The sequence below is a fragment of the Ranitomeya imitator genome, chromosome 3 (assembly GCF_032444005.1).
Source record: "Ranitomeya imitator isolate aRanImi1 chromosome 3, aRanImi1.pri, whole genome shotgun sequence".
NCBI lineage: Eukaryota > Metazoa > Chordata > Amphibia > Anura > Dendrobatidae > Ranitomeya > Ranitomeya imitator.
In genome coordinates this window covers 247,125,320-247,144,342 of record NC_091284.1, presented here as the reverse complement: position 1 = coordinate 247,144,342, position 19,023 = coordinate 247,125,320, and the positions used below count along the sequence as shown (strand labels likewise).

Genomic DNA, 19,023 nt, shown 5'->3' with positions numbered 1-19,023 from the left:
CATACAGTTGCACAACTCAAATACCAAATAATCGACTGGATACCTCCCATGAGGAGAGGGGGTAATAGAATTGAAAAATTAAAGATACGGGAATCCTATTGGATCCACAAATTACAAACTCTTTTCCCATTAGGCCTCAACAGGGAGTATGAGGTTATGTATTAGATGGCTTTTTTGTATGGACCTTTATACTATGTTTTCCCCCACTCTTTATTTTGTTTGGGTCCATTGGAACATTTGCTTACATATTTTACATATTTTTCATAGAATAATTTTTTATTTTATTTTTTTCATATATTTTTCATGTATTTTTCATATTTTACTTATATTTCTATATTTTGCACTTTTTGCATAATCTTGTTTATTTTTATATATATATATTTTTTTATATTCACTTTTTGCATTATTTTTTCTTTATTTTTTCATTATTTCTCTAATAGTTTTTATATATCCTATATTGATGTATTTCTCTATTGGCTCATTATCTGATTGGATGCACTATCATAGACATATATTATGTTCTCCTGTTGCTGCATGCTGCATGTTATGCCAATTCACATACCGTTCATTATAACAGTCTCCTTTTTTCCCCTTTGTTTTTTCCTTTTCCCTCCCCTCCTTTACTCTCCCTCCCCCCACTTCTTTTCTTTTCTCTTCTCTTATAGACAGGAGCCGACCCTCGTTGACACTAGCAGGGGTGTCATGTGACCGGCTGGATTTCTCGGCTTCTTTTGGCTGCTATCGTCTCCTTTCGGCTCCCTGGCCGCACATGTGCACTAGATCTCTGGCTCCTCATATTCACCCAGAAGTATCTGTTCCCGGGTTCAGCCTGCTCGCATATAAGGACACATATTTGCAGCGTCCCACTACCGCACTCCGGACCTTCCTGAGCACTCGAGTCACATCCTTTTGGTAAGATTAGACACTGGGACTGCTCTCTTTTCCTCATTGCTTTTTCATTGCTTTTTCATTTCTCCCCTGGTATCATTACTAGACCAGTTATATGGTTAGATCTATGGGATTAAACTCACCCTTTTGGCGTCCATTTATAGTGTATGGACACTTTCACTTTGGTTTCCTGGGTTTTCTTTTTCTTTTGCTTTAGGGAGATCGAGCAGGGATATTTTGCTCAGTATCTTGTCTATGTGTATGTGTGTATATGCACGCGTGTATACATGTGTATATCTTTGTATGCATGTGTATATGTGTGTATGTGTACACATGCTTTTTGGAGATATTCTTTTGATATTCTCGCGTTATTTTTGTAATATTTTGGTTATATTTTTGCAGTGATTTTGCAATATTTTTGCAATCATTTTTTATTTTTATATATATTTTTTACATATTTTTCATATATTCTTTCACAACATTATATGGGATATATATTAACAGGGACACATACTGCGGTGTGAGCTGTTACATTAGTTTTTTTCAAGCTTTGTGGTATCTGATTTTGGATTTTTGAACATATTTGATACATATTTTTTCCTAACACAATGGTCTGTTGCTTGGAGATATATGTATATGATGGAGTCGTCATTTTACCAATGAGTATGAAATGTCTTCGGGTGTAAGCTTTATAATTGCATATGTATATACCTTATTTATTATGGTTTATTTTTATTTTTAAATATTTTTGCTTTTTTATTTATTATTTTTGTTAGTAATTTGAATTTATATCGCCCTATTTAGGTATCTCTTGATAAAGGCTAATGCTATAGCTGAAACGTTGAAATATGATACCTACCTCATGTGGATCTTGATACCTACTTTATGTACCTTTTTGGTCCTTTTTGTGCGCATTTTGCTTGAATATGAAATGAAATAAATTTACATTTCTAATAAATTTCACCGTGTTTGGAAAAACAGTGTGCCGGATTTTTTTCGAGACTATTTAGATATTTTTCCTGAGCACCTGTATATAACAGTCTGAGCCACTCCTTATCTGCTCTCCAACTATGTTACTATGTTTATTTCGTCGCTGGATCTCCCACTGACATCGCTGAATCGGTGTGTGTGACGCCGATTCAGCAATGTCTTCACTGGTAACCAGGGTAAACATCGGGTTACTAAGTGCAGGGCCGCGCTTAGTAACCCGATGTTTACCCTGGTTACCAGCGTAAACGTTAAAAAAAACAAACATTACATACTTACCTTCAGCTGTCTGTCCCCGGCGCTGTGCTTCTCTGCACTCCTCCTGCATCCTGTGTCAGCGCCGGCCAGCCAGAAAGCACAGCGGTGACGTCACCGCTCTGCTTTACGGCTGACCGTCGCTGACAGGAAAGCACAGCGCAGGAGGACAGACACGGAATGTAAGTATGTAATGTTTTTTTTTTTTTTATGTTTACGCTGGTAACCAGGGTAAACATCGGGTTACTAAGCACGGCCCTGCGCTTAGTAACCCGATGTTTACCCTGGTTACCAGGGGACTTCGGGATCGTTGGTCGCTGGAGAGCTGTCTGTGTGACAGCTCTCTAGCGACCAAACAGCGACGCTGCAGCGATCGACATCGTTGTCGTATCGCTGCAGCGTCGTTTCAGTGTGACGGTACCCTAAGAGCAAGAAAAGATAGCCACTGGTAGATTTCTTGTCAATTGAATCTCCAGCCCAGTCTGCATCAACATATCCAGTTAAAATGCATTTCTCACTTGCAGGTAGTTTCAGTTTAACACTGCTAATCCCTTTCAAATAATGGATTACCCTCTTCACTGCATTCCAATCCATTTTGTTTGGCTTTGACACCTTCTTGCTCAAAATTCCCACTGCTGCTGCAATGTCTGGCCTTGTTACAGTCACAAGATATAATCATTTTCACTTTTGCCTTTCTTTATTGCTCATTATTCAGTAACAGATTCTGTTCACTATTTATTTCCTTCAGATAGTTGGCTTCCATTGGAGACTTTACTGGTTTTGCATCTTTCAATCCAAATGTTTCAATTATGTCTTTAATCATGTGATTTCGATTAAGAAGGAAACTCCCATCTTCTTCTCTTTCTATCTGTATTTCTAGGTACTGTTTCACAAATCCCAGATCTTTGATCTCGAAGTGTTGACTCAAAGTTTTCACTATCTCCGCTTCATCCCTTTCTTTTTCAAAACAAACTAAAATATCATCCACATATATTATTATTTATTATTATAGCGCCATTTATTCCATGGCGCTTTACATGTGAGGAGGGATATACATAATAAAAACAGGTACAATAATGTTGAACAATACAAGTCACAACTGGTACAGGAGGAGAGAGGACCCTGCCCACGAAGGCTCACAATCTACAAGGGAAAGGTGAGGATACAGTAGGTGAGGGTAGAGCTGGTCGTGCAGTGGTTTGGTCGATTGGTGGTCACTAGGGTTGAGCGACCTTTACTTTTATAGGATCGGGTCGAGTTTCACGAAACCCGACTTTTTCAAAAGTCGGGTCGAGTGAAATCGGCCGATCCTATAAAAAAGTCGGGGTCGGCCGAAACTCGAAACCCAATGCAGTGCATTGGGTTTCCAATGGTTCCCAGGGTCTGAAGGAGCGGAAACTCTCCTTCAGGCCCTGGGATCCATATATAAGTGTAAAATAAAGAATTAAAATAAAAAATATCGCTATACTTACCCTCTGACGCGCCCTGGTACTAACCGGGAACCTTCCTTCCTTCGAATCAGCGCTTCCAGGACCTTGCGGTGACGTCGCGGCTTGTGATTGGTCACGCGGCCGCCCATGTAACCGCTCGCGCGACCAATCACAAGCCGCGACGTCACCGCAAGGTCCTGCAAGCGCTGATTCTTAGGAAGGAAGGCTGCCGGAAAGAAGCAGGGCGCGTCCGAGGGTGAGTATATTCCTATTAGGTATATACTCACCCTCGGGCGCGCCCTGCTTCTTTCCGGCAGCCTTCCTTCCTAAGAATCAGCGCTTGCAGGACCTTGCGTGACGTCGCGGCTTGTGATTGGTCGCGCGAGCGGTCACATGGGCGGCCACGCGACCAATCACAAGCCGCGACATCACCGCGACGTCACCGCAAGGACCTGATTCGAAGGAAGGAAGGTTCCCGGTTAGTACCAGGGCGTGTCAGAGGGTAAGTATAGCGATATTTTTTATTTTAATTCTTTATTTTACATTAAATATGGATTCCGATACCGATTTCCGATATTGCAAACATATCGGAAATCGGGATCGAAATTCCGATACCACATTCAGAAGATCGCCGACTTCATGGCCGTCCCCACACAGGGGTTGGGTCGGGTTTCATGAAACCCGACTTTGCCAAAAGTCGGCGACTTCTGAAAGTGGCCGACCCGTTTCACTCAACCCTAGTGGTCACTGCAGGTTGTAGGCTTGTCGGAAGAGGTGAGTCTTCTTTTGAAGGTCTCGATGGTAGGTGAGACTCTGATATGTTGTGGTAGAGAGTTCCAGAGTGGGGGTGATGCGCAAGAGAAATCTTGTATGTGATTGTGGGAAGAGGAGATAAGAGGGGAATAGAGAAGGAGATCTTGTGAGGATCGAAGGTTGCGTGCAGGAAAGTAGCGGGAGACGAGGTCACAGATGTATGGAGGAGACAGGTTGTGGATGGCTTTGTATGTCATGGATGGATCAACACATAGATCTATCTGTTTCTCAGTCTCTTTGTATATAGACAAGGATCCGCTTTGCTTCTTTGAAAATGTTCATTTATGAGTACTTCTGTGATTTTATCATTCCATGCTTTAGCATCTTGTTTTAACCCCTTCCCGACCTGTGACACAGCGTATGCATCATGAAAGTCGGTGCCAATCCGACCTGTGACGCATATGCTGTGTCACAGAATGATCGCGTCCCTGCAGATCCGGTGAAAGGGTTAACTCCCATTTCACCCGATCTGCAGGGACAGGGGGAGTGGTAGTTTAGCCCAGGGGGGGGGTGGCTTCACCCCCCCGTGGCTATGATCGCTCTGATTGGCTGTTGAAAGTGAAACTGCCAATCAGAGCGATTTGTAATATTTCACCTATTATAACTGGTGAAATATTACAATCCAGCCATGGCCGATGCTGCAATATCATCGGCCATGGCTGGAAACATTGATGTGCCCCCACCCCACCCCACTGATCGCCCCCCCAAGCCACCGTTCTGTCCTTTACACTGCTCCGCTCCCCTCCGTCCTCCTGTCCGCTCCCCCCGTGCTCTTGTCCGCTCCCCCCCCGTGCTCTTGTCCGCTCACCCCCGTGCTCCAATCCCACCCCCGTGCTCCAACCACCCCCCCCTGCAGTCCGATCCACCCCCCCCTGCAGTCCGATCCACCCCCCCGGTGCTCCGATCCACACCCCCCGTGCTCCGATCCACACCCCCCCGTGCTCCGATTTACCCCCCCATGCTCCGATCCACCCCCCCCCGTGCTCCCCCCCACCCCATCATACTTACCGATCCTCCCGTGGTCCGTCCGTCTTCTTTCCTGGGCGCCGCCATCTTCCAAAATGGCGGGCGCATGCGCAGTGCGCCCGCCGAATCTGCCGGCCGGCAGATTTGTTTCAAGTGCATTTTGATCACTGCGATAAAACCAATCGCAGTGATCAAAATTAAAAAAATACTGAATGACCCCCCCCCCCTTTGTCACCACCATAGGTAGGGTCAATAATAAAATAAAGATTTTTTTTTTCTTCCACTAAGGTTAGGGTTAGGGTTAGGACTAGGGTTAGGACTAGGGTTAGGGCTAGGGTTAGGGTATCGGTATGTGCACACGTATTCTGGTCCTCTGCGGATTTTTCCGCTGCGGATTTGATAAATCCGCAGTGCTAAACCGCTGCGGATTTATGGCAGATTTACCGCGGTTTTTCTGCGCATTTCACTGCAGTTTTACAACTGCGATTTTCTATTGGAGCAGTTGTAAAACCGCTGTGGAATCCGCAGAAAGAAGCGACATGCTGCGGAATGTAAACAGCTGCGTTTCCGTGCAGTTTTTCTGCAGCATGTGTACAGCGATTTTTGTTTTCCATAGGTTTACATTGAACTGTAAACTCATGGGAAACTGCTGCGGATCCGCAGCATTTTCCGCAGCGTGTGCACATACCTTTAGAATTAGGCCATGTGCACACGGTGCGGATTTGGCTGCGGATCCGCAGTGGATTGGCTGCAGTGTTCCATCAGGTTAACAGTACCATGTAAACCTATGGAAAACCAAATCCGCTGTGCCCATGGTGCGGAAAATACCGTGCGGAAACCCTGCGCTGTATTTTCCGCAGCATGTCAATTCTTTATGCGGATTCCGCGGCGTTTTACACCTGTTCCTCAATAGGAATCCGCAGGTGAAATCCGCAGAAAAAACACTGGAAATCCACGGTAAATCCGCAGGTAAAACGCAGTGCCTTTTACCCGCGGATTTTTCAAAAATGATGCTGAAAAATCTCACACGAATCCGCAACGTGGGCACATAGCCTTAGGGTTAGGGTTGGAATTAGGGTTGTGATTAGGGTTATGGCCACAGTTGGGATTAGGGTTAGGGGTGTGGGGGTGTTAGTGTTGGAGGTAGAATTGAGGGGTTTCCACTGTTTAGGCACATCAGGGGTCTCCAAACGCAACATGGCGCCACCATTGATTCCAGCCAATCTTGTATTCAAAAAGTCAAATGGTGCTCCCTCACTTCCGAGCCCCGACGTGTGCTCAAACAGTGGTTTACCCCCACATATGGAGTACCAGCATACTCAGGACAAACTTCGCAACAATTACTGGGGTCCAATTTCTCCTGTTACCCTTGTGAAAATAAAAAAATGCTTGCTAAAACATCATTTTTGAGGAAAGAAAAATTATTTTTTATTTTCACGGCTCTGCGTTGTAAACGTCTGTGAAGCACTTGGGGGTTCAAAGTGCTCACCACATATCTAGATAAGTTCCTTGGGGGGTCTAGTTTCTAAAATGGGGTCACTTGTGGGGGGTTTCTACTGTTTAGGCACACCAGGGGCTCTGCAAACGCAACGTGACACCCGCAGACCATTCCATCAAAGTCTGCATTTCAAAAGTCACTACTTCCCTTCTGAGCCCCTACGTGTGCCCAAACAGTGGTTTACCCCCACACATGGGGTATCAGTGTACTCAAAAGAAACTGGACAACAAGTTCTGGGGTCCTATTTCTCCTGTAACCCTTGGGAAAATAAAAAATTCTGGGCTAAATAATTATTTTTGAGGATAGAAAACGTATTTATTATTTTCACGGCTCTGCGTTATAAACTTCTGTGAAGCACTTGGGGGTTCAAAGTGCTCACCACACATCTAGATAAGTTCCTTTCGGGGTCTAGTTTCCAAAATGGGGTCACTTGTGGGGGGTTTCTACTGTTTAGCCAGATCAAGGGCTCTGCAAACGCAACGTGACGCCCGCAGAGCATTCCATCAAAGTCTGCATTTCAAAACGTCACTACTTCACTTCCGAGCCCCGGCATGTGCCCAAACAGTAGTTTACCCCCACATATGGGGTATCACCGTACTCAGGAGAAACTGCACAACAACATTTGGGGTCAAATTTCTCCTGTTACCTTTGGGAAAATAAAAAATTGCAGGCTAAATATCATTTTTGAGAAAATAATTTTTTTTTTATTTTCATGGCTCTGCGTTATAAACTTCTGTGAAGCACTTGGGGGTTCAAAGTCCTCACCACACATCTAGATTAGTTCATTTGGGGGTCTAGTTTCCAAAATGGGGTCATTTTTGGGGGATCTGCAATGTTTAGGCACACAAGGGCTCTCCAAACGTGACATGGTGTCCGCTAATGATTGGAGCTAATTTTCCATTTAAAAAGCCAAATTGCGTGCCTTCCCTTCCGAGCCCTGCCGTGTGCCCAAACAGTGGTTTACCCCCACATATAGGGTATCGGCGTACTCGGGACAAACTGGACAACAACATTTGGCGTCCAATTTCTCCTATTACCCTTGGCAAAATAGGAAATTCCAGGCTAAAAAAATCATTTTTGAGGAAAGAAAAGTTATTTTTAATTTTCATGGCTCTGCGTTATAAACTTCTGTGAAGCACCTGGGGATTTAAAGTGCTCAATATGCATCTAGATGAGTTCCTTGGGGGGTCTAGTTTCCAAAATGGGGTCACTTGTGGGGGAGCTCCAATCTTTAGGCACACAGGGGCTCTCCAAACGTGACATGGTGTCCGCTAACAATTGGAGCTAATTTTCCATTCAAAAAGTCAAATGGCGCGCCTTCCCTTCCGAGCCCTGCCGTGTGCCCAAACAGTGGTTTACCCCCACATATGAGGTATCGGCGTACTCGGGAGAAATTGCCCACCAAATTTTATGATCCATTTTATCCTGTTGCCCATGTGAAAATGAAAAAATTGAGGCTAAAAGAATTTTTTTGTGAAAAAAAAGTACTTTTTCATTTTTACGGATCAATTTGTGAAGCACCTGGGGGTTCAAAGTGCTCACTATGCATCTAGATATGTTCCTTGGGGTGTCTAGTTTCCAAAATGGGGTCACTTGTGGGGGAGCTCCAATTTTTAGGCACACGGGGGCTCTCCAAACGTGACATGGTGTCCGCTAAAGAGTGGAGCCAATTTTTCATTCAAAAAGTCAAATGGCGCTCCTTCCCTTCCAAGCCCTGCCGTGCGCCCAAACAGTGGTTTACCCCTACATATGAGGTATCAGCGTACTCAGGACAAATTGGACAACAACGTTCATGGTTCAGTTTCTCCTTTTACCTTTGTGAAATAAAAAAAATTGTTGCTAAAAGATAATTTTTGTGACTAAAAAGTTAAATGTTCATTTTTTCCTTCCATGTTGCTTCTGCTGCTGTGAAGCACCTGAAGGGTTAATAAACTTCTTGAATGTGGTTTTGTGCACCTTGAGGGGTGCAGTTTTTAGAATGGTGTCACTTTTGGGTATTTTCAGCCATATAGATCCCGTAAACTGACTTCAAATGTGAGGTGGTCCCTAAAAAAAATGGTTTTGTAAATTTCGTTGTAAAAATGAGAAATCGCTGGTCAAATTTTAACCCTTATAACTTCCTAGCAAAAAAAAATTTTGTTTCCAAAATTGTGCTGATGTAAAGTATACATGTGGGAAATGTTATTTGTTAACTATTTTGTGTCACATAACTCTGGTTTAACAGAATAAAATTTAAATTGTGAAAATTGCGAAATTTTCAAAATTTTCGCCAAATTTCTGTTTTTATCACAAATAAACGCATAATTTATTGACCTAAATTTCCCACTAACATGAAGCCCAATATGTCACGAAAAAACAATCTCAGAACCGCTGGGATCCGTTGAAGCGTTCCTGAGTTATTACCTCATAAAGGGACACTGGTCAGAATTGCAAAAAACGGCCAGGTCATTAAGGTCAAAATAGGCTGGGTCATGAAGGTGTTAAACCATATACAGTATACTTTTCTGTAGCTTACAAACTATATTTGGTTTCCTTTTATCTTTCAATCCTGGAGGTTGTTCCATGTAAATGTCTTCTGTTAAGTCTCCATTCAGAAATGCTTTCTTTACATCCAGATATTTCAACTGCATTTGTTTCGTTGCTGCAACTGCAAACAAAGTTCTGATTGTGGTGTGTTTGACAACTGAAGCAAATGTCTTAACATACTCTTCTCCATACTTCTGAGAATAGCCTTTAACTACGAGTCTTGCTCGGTATCGATCAGTTGTGCCGTCTGCTTGGTATTTTACTTTAAAAACCCATTTACATCCTATAGCTTTTTTTCTTTTGGTAGTTCTGTCAGTGCCCATGTCTTTGAATCATGCATGGATTTTAATTCAGTTTCTGTAGCCTTTATCCATTTGTTGGCCTCGTCTTCTGAAACTTGAGATACAGTGCCTTGTGAAAGTATTCAGCCTCCTAGAACTTTTCAACCTTTTCCGACATATAATGCTTCAAACGAAAAGATACCAAATGTACATTTTTGATGAAGAATCAACCACAAGTGAACACAATTGTGAAGTTGAACGAAATTTATTGGTTATTTTAAATTTTTGTCGAAATTCAAAAACTGAAAAGTGGGGCGTGCAATATTATTTGGTTCTTTTAACTTAATACTTTGTAGCGCCACCTTTTGCTGCGAATACAGCTACAAGTCGCTTTGGGAATGTCTCTATCAGGTTTCTACATCATGAGATTTAAATTGTTGCCCATTCTTCCTTGGTAAACAGCTCGAGCTCAGTGAGGTTTGATGGAGATCGTTTGTGAACAGGAGTTTTCAGCTCTTTCCACAGATTCTTGATTGGATTGTGGTCTGGACTTTGACTTGGCCATTCTAACACCTGGATACGTTAATTTGTGAACCATTCCATTGTACATACTGCTTTATGTTTGGGATCATTGTCTTGTTGGAAGACAAATCTCCATCCCAGTCTCAGGTCTTTTGCAGACTCCAACAGGTTTTCTTCAAGAATGGTCCTGTATTTGGCTCCATCCTTCTTCCCATCAATTTTAACCATCTTCCCTGTCCCTGCTGAAGAAAAGCAGGCCCAAACCATGATGCTGCCACCATCATGTTTGACAGTGGGGATGGTGTGTTCAGGGTGATGAGCTTTGTTGCCTTAACGCCAAACATATATTATTTGGCATTGTTGCCAAAAAGTTCAGTTTTGGTTTCATCTGACTAGAGCACCTTCTTCGACATGTTTGGTGTGTCTCCCAGGTGGCTTGTTGCAAACTTTAAACTACACTTTTTATGGATATCTTTGAGAAATGGCTTTCTTCTTGCCACTCTTCCACAAAGGCCAGATGTGTGCAGTGTATGACTGATTCTTGTCCTATGGACAGATTGTCCCACCTCATCTGTTGATCTCTGCAGTTCATCCAGAGTGACCATGGGCCTCTTGTCTGCATCTCTGATCAGTCTTCTCCTTGTTTGAGATGAAAATTCAGAGGGACGGCCGGGTCTTGGGTAGATTTGCAGTGGTATGATGCTCATTCCATTTCAATATGATCACTTGCACAGTGCTCCTTGGGATGTTTAAAGTTTTTGAAATCATTTTGTATCCAAATCCGGCATTAAACTTCTCCAAAACAGTATCACGGACCTGCCTGTTGTGTTCCGTGGTCTTCATGATGCTCTCTGTGCTTCAAACAGAACCCTGAGGCTGTCACAGAGCAGGGGCATTTATACAGAGACTAAATTATACACAGGTGGATTATATTTATCATCATTAGGCATTTAGGACAACATTGGATCATTCAAAGATCCACAATGAACTTCTGGAGTGAGTTTGCTGCACTGAAAGTAAAGGGACCAAATAATATTGCACGCCCCACTTTTCAGATTTTGAATTTCCACAAAAATTTAAAATAGCTAAAAAATTTCATTCAGCTTCACAATTGTTTTCCACTTGTTGTTGATTCTTCACCAAAAATTTACATTTGGTATCTTTATGTTTGAATCATGATAAGTGGGAAAAGGATGAAAAGTTCCAGGGGGCTGAATGCTTTCACAAGGCACTGTATGTCCTCCCAAGATGTAGATTCATGAATTTTATTTGTACTTGCCTTGTATGAAAGACGTTGAGGTGGTCTTCCCTTGTTTTCTCTTACTGGCACCTTATTTGGGCGCATGATATTTTTTGATCACTTTCTATTTCGATTTTTGGGAGACAGAATGAACAAAAAAAAGCAATTCATGATTTTTGGGGGGCTTATGTTGGTAAAGTTGACAATTCAGTAATATTCTTTGGGTCAGTATGATTACAGCAATACCTCATTGTTACGTGTTACAGAACCACTCAGCACCCAGAATATGTTGTGCAGTTATATGTATGTATAATAGGTTCCATGTGAGATGCATGTCCCTAATGCATCAGCCCACAGGCTGCGCCCCTGGGCAGAGGGGACATGATATTCCCCTTTTGTCCGCCCCCCACCTTTGTAATTCCCACAGTAAATATGGGAAAGCTCTGGCCACCTGCGGCTATTGTAATGTATGTCTGGCCTGCCGCTTTTCTATTGGCCTGCTCTCTGTATCTGTGTGATATATTCTGTGTCCTGTGAGTAAAGTGTTGTCAGACTGGAAATACGTGGAGAAGCAGTGATCTTTTATATGCGCCCAAGCGCAAGACCTGGAGGGCCCCAAACCACTGAAGATTGTAGGGGGACCAGCTAGAAACCCAGCCTACCACAGTCCCCCTGGGGGCGCGATGCCACACCTGGTGTCAGCTGGACCACCTGCAAAGACAATGTCCCAACTGGACTCAGCATACCCAGTGGCCAAAGGCGGGAACAACTACCTTCAGCCGGGCTGCTGTACACTGCTACCAAGGCGAAGCTGACCCGGCATTGGGGGCTACGACTAACCAAGTGGTGGAAGAAATGGAGGAAGTGCTGCATGAAGTAGACCCCGTGCAGGCAGCCCGGGCAGATAATCGACAACAACATCGACAGGTCGTGTGGGTTAATAGGAAACGTATGCAGGGACTAAGAGATTCCAGGGCAACTTTGACCCTTGTGAAGCCTAATTTCGTCCGGGACCAAGAGAAGATAGACTGGACAGTGGCAATCCGTGTGGCAGGGGGAGCTATACATCGACTGCCCACTGCCAGGATTCACTTGAACTGGGGAGTCGGGGATGGCCTTGTTGAGGTCGGCTTGATGGAGGATTTGCCTGCAGACGTCATGCTGGGAAATGACTTGGGGCCCATGTTGTCTGCCTTCTCGGTTGCCCCTCTGGCTGAGACATATCCTGTGACCACCCGGAGACAAGCTCGAGCTGCGGAGGCGGAATCACACTCAGAGGAGGCCCAGGTAAGACATCCCAGCCCTACACGTATTTCCATAGCCAGACACATTTCTTAGGCCACCCCAGATGAATTTAAGAGGGAGTTGCTTGAGGATCCTTCATTGGAGGGATATCGTGGGAAGGCACAGGAGGGGAGAGGGATGCTGGAAGGGGAGCAGTTTGTATGGAAGCAGGCACTCCTTTACCGGATCACAGAGCAGCACCACACAGGGATGAGCCCCGCTATAAAATGACAGCTGGTAGTTCCCAAGAAGTATAGGCAGGAGTTACTGCAAATCTCTCATGACATACCCTTGGCCGGGCACTTCGGTGTCAGTCGCACCAGGCATCATCTGACACAAAACTTCTTTTGGCCGGGGGTAACCTATGATGTTCGTCAGTACTGCCAGACCTGTGACAGTTGCCAGCGCATTGGCAAGAGGGGAGATCGATCCAAGGCCAAATTACGACCCCTCCCCATTGTGGAGGAACCATTTAGCCGAGTAGTGGTCGATCTGATAGAGCTGTTAGCCAAACCCAGTCAGTCAGGGAAAAGGTATATATTGACAGTGGTAGATTATGCCACACGGTATCCTGAGGCGGTTGCGTTACCTAACATACTGGCAGAGACGGTGGCGGCCGCCCTGCTCCAGGTTTTCTCACGGGTTGGATTTCCCCAGGAGATTATCTCAGACCAGGGTATCCAGTTTACAGCTGAGGTAACCAACCAACTGTGGAAGCTGTGCGGCGTAAAGTCCATTAAAAGCGCCCCGTACCACCCGCAAATCAATGGGTTGTGTGAACGCTTTAACGGGACGTTAAAGGAACTCATTGAGACTTTTACCAGGACCTACAGGGTCTGGGAGAAATTCTTGCCACACCTCCTGTTTGCCTATTGGGAGGTGCCCCAAGAATCCACGGGGTTCTCCCCATTTGAGCTGGTATACGGGAAATAGGTAAGGGGACCCTTAGACTTAGTGCTAGAACAATGGGAAGTGGAGGGCCTCATAGAAGGGGTATCTATTGTACCCTATGTGCTGGAATTCCGGGACCGCCTATAGGAGCTGACCCAGGCTGTACGTGAGAACATGCAGGTGACCCAGCGGCGCCAGCGCGTATGGTATATTCGGAGGGCCAGAGACCGCACCTTGGAAATAGGACAGATGGTCCTGGTGTTAGAGCCCACTAGGCAGAACAAGTTCCAAGCTGCATGGCAGGGGCCCTACCAGGTAGTGGGGAAAATAGCCGACACAACCTATAATGTCGCCGATTGTGACGACCCCAGGGTTATCCGCATGTTCCACGTGAACATGCTGAAGCCCTACCGGGAACGCCCTGAAGAGGTAGTGTCCATCTGTGCACCTGAAGCAGAGGATTTAGCCGGACTTTCCTTGCCGGATGTCTTAGGGGAAAGGACTCAGTCTAAAACATGGGACCAGGTACGCTTGGGTGAAGACCTAGGCCCCTGGGAGAGACAGCAGGCGGAGGAATTGTTGAGGCAGCGACAGAGGATATTTTCGGGGAGACCAGGGTAAACTCGCCTGGCACAACACCTTCCGCGTCCCTGAGTCTGTACGAGAGGGGATGTGACGAGATACAAGAGATGTTGCGTTTAGGGGTCATCGAAAAGTCAGATAGTCCCTGGGCATCCCCTGTAGTGTTAGTGCCCAAGAAGGATGGGACTACACGGTTTTGTGTAGACTATCGTAATCTCAATGAGAAGACAGTGACAGATGCATATCCCATGCCGCATGTGGATGAGTTGTTAGACCGGCTGGCGGGGACAAAGTATTTGACCACCATCGATCTATGCAAAGGCTACTGGCAGATTCCCCTTAGTCCTGACGCTATTCACAAGTCGGCATTTGTCACCCATTCGGCTTATTCCAGTTTCGAGTTATGCCATTAGGGATGAAGAATGCCCCGGCGGCCTTCCATAGGCTGGCTGACCAGCTTCTGGATGGTCTCCAGGACTATGCTTGTGCCTACCTGGACGACATCGCCATCTATAGTGCGACATGGGAAGAGCATTTAAATCACCTTGAGACAGTATTGGACAGGATCCACAAGGCCGGAATCACCCTGAACCCAAACAAGTGTCACGTGGGCAAAGCAGAGGTTCAGTATTTAGGATATTGGGTGGGAAGTGGGAAACAGCGACCAGAACCAGCCAAGATTGAGGCCATAGCCAAATGGCCCACCCCACACACTAAAACCCAGGTCATGGCATTTCTAGGGATAGCGGGGTATTACAGGAAATTTGTTCCCAATTACAGCAGCGTAGCCAAGCGCCTCACTGATCTGACCCATAAGAACCAACCCCGCCAGGTAACCTGGACCCCAGAGTGTGAGGAAGCCTTCCGCCAACTACAGGACGCCCTCACCAATACCTCTGTATTGGCCGCACCCGATCCAACTTGATGTTTACCCTGGTTACCGGGGACCTCGGGATCGTTGGTTGCTGGAGAGCGGTCTGTGTGACAGCTCTCCAGCGACCAAACAGCGACGCTGCAGCGATCCGGATCGTTGTCGGTATCGCTGCAGCGTCGCTAAGTGTGACGGTACCTTTAGTATCTCCCACTTGTATAGTGTGCAGTTACAGCCTATGTTCCTCCAGATAATGGATATCATAGCTCATGGATACCCCTCTAGCCAACCATGACCCCAAGTGAGTCTCCTCAATACCCCAAGCCACCACACTCCGGATTTGAGCCTGGCCCTCGGGAAACACCCCCCTTCTAAAGCTAACTGTGCACTAGTGGAGGTGTCTAGCTCAGGCTAAGCCCCATCTCCTGGGGCTGCATGTGAGACCCCCCCTGTAGTGACAGCTTCCCTGGGTCTACTATCACGATCCATCCAATGGGCCTAGTGGCTGGGAGAACAATGGCCCAATGGCTTGAGGTCCCTGAGATACTGATGAGATTAATTAAATGATTACTTTACATTTCCCTTTAGTAATCTCCTGTCTGGCCTTATGTATACATGAGATCCAACCAGCACGTCTTCCTCTGCTTGATGGCCCTGAATTGAGACATTGATTCCTGAGGATGAACTGACGAGCAAGCAAATCTCTAATCAAACACAGCAAGAAAATCAAGTTTTCATAGAGCCGTGGACTCCGCTCTACGTGCATTGGTCGAATAGTTTTTAGTAAGTGGCCAGCTCCTCACAGGCCCCATTCAGGTACATATGCTCCATCCAGGTATATATGTGACTCATCCTCCTTTATAAGGCTACGTTCACATTAGCGTTATGCTAGTTTGCGTCGGGTTTGCGTCGGGCGACGCAGCGGCGATGCATGCGTCATGCGCCCCTATATTTAACATGGGGGACGCATGCATTTTTGTTTGTTGCGTTGTGCGATGCATGCGTCTTTTTTGCCACAAGCGTCGGACCAAGAAAACGCAACAAGTTGCATTTTTCTTGCATCCAAATTTCGGCAAAAAACGACGCATGCGTCGCAAAACACAGCGTTTTTGCGTGCGTTTTAGTGCGTTTTTATTTGCGTTGTGCGTTGCGTCGCCGACGCAGCGGCGCACAACGCAAATGTGAACGTAGCCTAAGTCACCCATCCAGGTATATACAGTGGCATTAATGAATACAAAAGAAATGACATCCTATACGATAGGGGAAGGAAATAGACAGGTATAAAGTCCACCAATGGGACTAATACTACTCCCCACCATTCACTTGGACATTACCAGGACAAGCTGCCATAAGACATAAACTAAACCAAAAAGCACCCAAGACAGCTATATGTCCAAAATATCAAAAAGCATTTTATTGAAGATATACAATAAAAACAGGTAGGGGGGAAAAACATGGGAAACCATGCGACAGAACAACACACAATGTACCCACTAAAAGCGCCATGGACGGAAAGTAACAACAATAATAAAACTGTACAGACATAGACCTATCATGGCATAGCCAGACATGTGAACAGAATCGGCTAGTAGGATGACATATAGATATAGGGCATATCGAAAATAAGGCAAATAGATATCATAATAACATACCGCTACATATAGGCCCGTCACCACGCCGTCCACCGCTAACCCCGACACGCGTTTCGGTTACAAGAACCTTCCTCAGGGGGCGTGCCGAAGATCCACGTGTACCGTCTTATATAGTGAGGATAAGACCGCAAAACCGGAAGTGAAAAGACAACGCCGCTGCAATAATAATTAACCCAAAGCCTCTAGCGCCGGAAATGGAGGGGCGTCGCTATGACAGCGACCATGCTGGCCAGTCATGACGCCTCCGCATCAACCGGAAGTGAAGGGATAACACCGCTGCAGTAGTGATTGGCCAAAGACATGTAGCGCTATAGCGCCGGAAATAGAAGGGCGTCGCCAGAGCAACGACCACACTGGCCAGTCATGACGCCTCCACTACCATAAGTATCGAAACAGCGTACAATACACGGAGGTGAGGGAGCGTTACCATAACGCGGCGTACAAGAGCACCGCCACCCAGTCAGCTGACACCGGAACACATGGGGCCCCACGTGACCATGCGACAGACTGACCTCAGGGGGCGGCGCACCGGCACCACAGGGCAAAAATAACAAAGGCAAAAGAATGGGCCAAATCGCAGCGGCGATGAACAACAAAATATAAGACGAACAGTGAAAGACATAAATACCTAAATACCGAATGTAGGACAATATACCACGGTAGGTAACTCGAAAGAAAACAAGTTACGGATAGAATAGACGGAGCCCAGAATCAGAGCATAATACATATGTATAAAAGATACACTATAAAGTAACATATATGAGAAAGCATATGCAATTATAACAATAATAGATAGTACAGCTGTCAACAATGTTGCATATATATGGGAGTCCAAATAAAAGATGACAATGTACAAAAAGGGAGGACCCCATATCACGCATGTAAGCAAATGTAGTGTCCAGACGTCGAGATGGTCCACAAATAAATGACAGTACATACATACTGTATGTTGATGATATTTTTTTATGTGTTTGTTTCTATCAGGTAATTTCATGTATATGTGTACATTAGGTCACAAGCAGATCTAAAAAAGTTGGGGAAATGTTATAGTTAAGCACCCTAAGGACATTTTTCAGTTTACAGCGTTAAGCATGTTTGTGAAAATATAAAATATGATTGTGCTTCTTCATGTTTTGTGTGAACTCTTGAAACCTACCTAATATTGCTTTTTTGTTCACTTTCAGCTTCCTGACCACTGGATGGTCATTTGCGGGACTCCACCTGGAATTTTTGATTGGCCGATCAACAATTTCTGGCATTGTGCGGTCAACCTGTAGGCAAATATGGGATAGACTCAAGGACCTTGTGATGCCTGAGCCAAAAGCGGCTGATTAGCTAAAAATAGCCCGTGGGTTCCAGGACAGTTGTGACTTTCCAAACTGCATTGGAGCGGTGAATGGGAAACATATCAGGGTACGTAAGCCGCCGAACTCTGGCTCCCAATTCTACAATTATAAGCAGTTTTTCTCTGTAGTTCTGTTAGCTGTAGTTGACAGTAACTACAGGTTTATAATTGTAGACATTGGGGCCTATGGCTGAACTGAAGACTCTAGGGTCTTCAATTCGTCCATTATGGGTCGGCGGCTACGTGACAACTAGTTAGATCTCCCACCACCACAACAACTCCCAGGCTCCACTGCAGAAGCAGTGCCTTTTGTTTTTGTTGGAGATGAGACGTTCCAACTGACCAGACACGTCATGAGGCCTTATCCCCGGCGCAACCTCGACCACCGTCGGAGGATCTTTAATTTGCACCTTTCTACGGTGCGGATACTGGTGGAGTGCGCCTTTGGTATTCTGGTGGCCAAATGGCGTGTCCTACAGACTGCCATACAGCTCAGTGAGGCTACAGTCAATGAAGTAATCAAAGCATCAGTAATTTTGCACAATTATACCCGCATACATGATTGCTTGTCAGATGCTAATGATGAACACATGTTGAGTACTGTAATTAGGCCTACACCACATGGCCCTCCTCCGCGCCGTCCTCTTTTTGGCATAAAAGTTAGGGATGTTTTCACCAATTTTTGTTTCTCCTCAGGGTTCTACTACCTGGCACGATTATGCTGTTTGTCAGTTGTGATTTACTTATTTTCTATATATATTTGTCAATTATAATTTTTTATGCCACTGAAACAGTACTGTGTGTGTTGTCTTTCATTAATGACCAGATGTTTATGTTTAGAGCATATGTGTGTGATGTAATAATGATTGGTCCACAAACATCAATTGGCTTTTGTCAAAATTGTTTACTACCAGCAAAAGCCTTTTTTGGTAAACTTGTAACCATATTTTAGTCATATGTTTTTTTTGGCTTTTTTTTGTTTTTTTTAAACA

The 19,023-nt window shown here is 45.1% G+C and overlaps 1 long non-coding RNA gene across 1 annotated transcript; it reads left to right on the top strand.

Moving 5' to 3' along the window:
* Positions 1-760: 760 nt before the first annotated feature.
* LOC138672026 (uncharacterized) lies at positions 761-18,803 on the top strand. The gene is made up of 3 exons (XR_011319537.1): positions 761-912; positions 15,623-15,850; positions 17,871-18,803. It is a non-coding gene; the product is annotated as an uncharacterized lncRNA (long non-coding RNA).
* Positions 18,804-19,023: the final 220 nt, after the last annotated feature.